The sequence below is a fragment of the Poecilia reticulata genome, linkage group LG14 (genome assembly GCF_000633615.1).
Source record: "Poecilia reticulata strain Guanapo linkage group LG14, Guppy_female_1.0+MT, whole genome shotgun sequence".
In the NCBI taxonomy this organism is placed as follows: Eukaryota; Metazoa; Chordata; class Actinopteri; order Cyprinodontiformes; family Poeciliidae; genus Poecilia; species Poecilia reticulata.
In genome coordinates this window covers 27,122,599-27,124,919 of record NC_024344.1, presented here as the reverse complement: position 1 = coordinate 27,124,919, position 2,321 = coordinate 27,122,599, and the positions used below count along the sequence as shown (strand labels likewise).

At 40.6% G+C, this 2,321-nt stretch overlaps 1 protein-coding gene across 3 annotated transcripts in view; it reads left to right on the top strand.

Annotated features, from left to right (window-relative positions):
- Nucleotides 1–1,522: 1,522 nt before the first annotated feature.
- Nucleotides 1,523–2,321, top strand: part of tiprl (TIP41, TOR signaling pathway regulator-like (S. cerevisiae)) — a 36,255-nt gene continuing 35,456 nt past the window's right edge. For all 3 annotated transcript variants that reach the window (XR_001777254.1, XM_017308536.1, XM_008428656.2), the window contains exon 1: nucleotides 1,523–1,623. The gene's annotated coding sequence lies outside the window, so the exon portion shown is untranslated. The remainder of the gene's footprint in view (nucleotides 1,624–2,321) is intronic.

The window sequence follows — 2,321 nt, the reverse complement described above, 5'->3', positions numbered from 1 at the left end:
GCTGTGGCTCATCACAGCCGCTGTAATTTCTGAATGTTCAATAAACGACAAACTTGTACTAATTACCTCGTTCTTTGTGAGTATACGTCATTTACAACAAGCAAACACAGTAAATATGTTTCATTAATGTCTAACAGACAAATGGCTTCTACCGCGATAATTATGTGAAATTAAATTAATTGTCTAATATAAAAAATAATTTGGTGCTTTGAACTCAGAGTCTGAGAGACTTTTCCTTTATCAAACAATTTTTTTGCCTCTCTTTTAGTGGAAATATTGATGAGACTTTCTCCAAAATAACCTTTTTCAAACCTTTATAGCTCCACTGTTGAAAATAAGGCTCTAATATTCACAAATGACAGTGAAATAAAATCCAGTCCAACATCTGGTTTGAGGTGATTCCTCTGGAACCTGTTGGAGGAAAAATATCCCAACTTCATAAGATGAGCTTTAACCTAACAGAGCTCTGTGGTTCCTCCTGTCARTATGAGAGTCAGGGTGAGGAGGCGCCTTGTTAGGAAGAGAAGTGGAAGCTGCAGGATCTTCAGAACAAACAGGTCAAGATGCTAAGCTACTGATTATCCCTCTGTCTGGATACAGGATCAATAGAACCAGTTTAAAAGCTAAAATAAATGGTTATATGCCAGACATGGAAAACTGGGATCCACTCCATGCCATGATGTTCATGATTTAGGTCTCATGGCATCTCAAGGTGTCAACATTGCAGCCAGTGGGGCTGAGGGAGGAAATACAGTTCAATCTGGAAAGGCTCAGACGGAGAAAAAGGAACAATTAAAAGTTTTAATGACAGGAATGAATAACAGTTCTTTGGCGCTCGGGCCCCGGTAGCTGAGTTGAGCTGAGATTTGATGTGAACTCCATGAACATCCCGATAACTGATTAGGGATGCTCTCCCCCGGGGCCCGACACTGGTGGTGGTGGTCGGGAAAGGGTGCCATCCTAGAGCTGAAGGATGTGGGTGGAGAAGGGGAGGTGGTGGGTTGAACGCAGCTGGGAACCRGCTGACGACTTGGGTGTGGATCCTTTTATGCAGAGCCTGATTGATGATTGGACGCACCGGGTGAGGTCCAGCGCTGAGGTCGGAGATGAGCATGATGAACGGAGGGGGCGGAGTCAGATCAAGAGCTACCCTCTTATTGCTTCGCAAAAAAATTTATCAGCACAGAAACTCCAATGCTATATATGTATATAATATTTTTTGTCATAGTACCGCCAAGAATTTAAAACTACTTTCACCTACTTTCAAACTACTTTCTACTATATATATATATAATATGCAGTTGTCACAGCTCCCAAAGCTGAGTTTAAAACTACTTTCACCCCTGTGTATGTGTGTGCACGCGCGCGAGCTTGTGTGTGAAAGAGATAGAGAGGACGAGACAGTGTGTGAGTTTACACACTCATTGAGGTGCGTATTTTTAAATTCCATCTGAGTATCATTGATGACCACATTCCAGTCCCTTAGGTGGCGGTAAATGCACCTTAAGTTGGTTGCCATCCGCCAATAAAACACAAAAGAAGAAGAACCTAACCCGAAGAAGAAGAAGAAGAAGAAAGGGAAAAGATAAAGACCCAAATCTCTCCTCCTAAAAAGGATATTAGGTAACCTTTAACTATATTCTTGTCCGCTTTAGGTGTATCTCTTTTTACTTTATGTATTTATTTGATTACAGGAAGTGATGCTGACTGAATCGCTTGAAAATATTGTGGCTTTTGATTGTTAAACCAAAACTGTTTCCCGACAGTTTTTGTAATGGGTCGCCAGAATCCACTTCACCATCATCATGTGCTATTTACATTCACCACAATGCGTCTTAAGGTAGCTTCGGTGTGGTGCGAAGAAACTATAGAAATGCATTCTGGACCGATGACAGTCACGACGTGAGAGTATAGTATAACTAGAACTAGCAGTTCGATTTTTAAAAATCTTTTATTTTTATTTCTGAGTAATTTTTATAAATGCAGTGTAAGAAACGGGTCGTAAAGAATAATGGAATGCATTGTGCAGATATATACACTATTGCCAAAAGTATTTGCTCACCCATCCAAATGATCGGAATCAGGTGGTTCCCTGGTCAGGTGTATAAAATGAATCACCAGGCATACAGACTGAAAGATGGGTCGTTCTCAGGACCTCCGTGGATTCCAGCGTGGAACTGTGCAACTAATCCAGTCATCAAATGTCCTCGCTGCCAGGGGTGAAAGTAGTTTTAAATTCTTGGGGGTACCATGACGAAAAAAAAGTTTGTGTGTGTGTGTGTGTGTGTGTATATATATATATATATATATATATATATATA